The sequence below is a fragment of the Sinocyclocheilus grahami genome, unplaced genomic scaffold (genome assembly GCF_001515645.1).
Source record: "Sinocyclocheilus grahami isolate Dianchi unplaced genomic scaffold, SAMN03320097.WGS_v1.1 scaffold1319.1, whole genome shotgun sequence".
Classification (NCBI taxonomy): Eukaryota; Metazoa; Chordata; class Actinopteri; order Cypriniformes; family Cyprinidae; genus Sinocyclocheilus; species Sinocyclocheilus grahami.
Genome location: NW_015506498.1, coordinates 261,723 through 262,843, shown reverse-complemented (window position 1 = coordinate 262,843; position 1,121 = coordinate 261,723).

Here is a 1,121-nt window from a genome sequence, read left to right as displayed (position 1 = left end):
TATATATATATATATATATATATGTTTGTTTTTTTGGCATTTATTTTTATCCTACTTTTATTGTTTCTCTAGTGTTTAAATGCTTTGTGTCATTATTGTCTGTTTCTTTTAGCCTTGTGAAGCACTTTGGTCAACACCAGTTGTTTTTAAATGTGCTATACAAATAAACTTGTATTGTATTATTGTATTGTAGCCAAAATGGTTTGGCCCGATAATGGCCTAGATCCGGCAGGCCGGAAGAAATAACTCGGCCCGCTCCGGTTTCCAGACTCGGCATGGACATGGGATGAATGATGCCCCAGAATCGGCCCAAATACACTGCCCCGAGTCCGGCTGCCAAAACTACCGGCATTGGGCTACAATCACGTCGACAAGAATTGTAACACTTAGCTGGTACTGGCCCGAGTCTGGGTACTAAAACTGAGTCAACACCACCAGCATTGGGCCACAATCACACCGACGAGAAATAAAACACTTAGCCAGTACTGGCCCGAGTCTGGGTACTGAAACTGGGCCGACACCACCAGCATTGGGCCACAATCACGTCAACCAAAATGGTACACTTAGCCAGTACTGGCCCGAGTCTGGGTACTGAAACCGAGCCGACACTGGGTCACAATCATGCCGACACCTAGCCGGTACTATATATACAGTGGGTACGGAAAGTATTCAGACCCCCTTAAATTTTTCACTCTTTGTTATATTGCAGCCATTTGCGAAAATCATTTAAGTTCATTTTTTTCCCTCATTAATGTACACACAGCACCCCATATTGACAGAAAAACACAGAATTGTTGACATTTTTGCAGATTTATCAAAAAAGAAAAACTGAAATATCACATGGTCCTAAGTATTCAGACCCTTTGCTGTGACACTCATATATTTAACTCAGGTGCTGTCCATTTCTTCTGATCATCCTTGAGATGGTCCTACACCTTCATTTGAGTCCAGCTGTGTTTGATTATACTGATTGGACTTGATTAGGAAAGCCACACACCTGTCTATATAAGACCTTACAGCTCACAGTGCATGTCAGAGCAAATGAGAATCATGAGGTCAAAGGAACTGCCTCAAGAGCTCAGAGACAGAATTGTGGCAAGGCACAGATCGGGCCAAGGTTA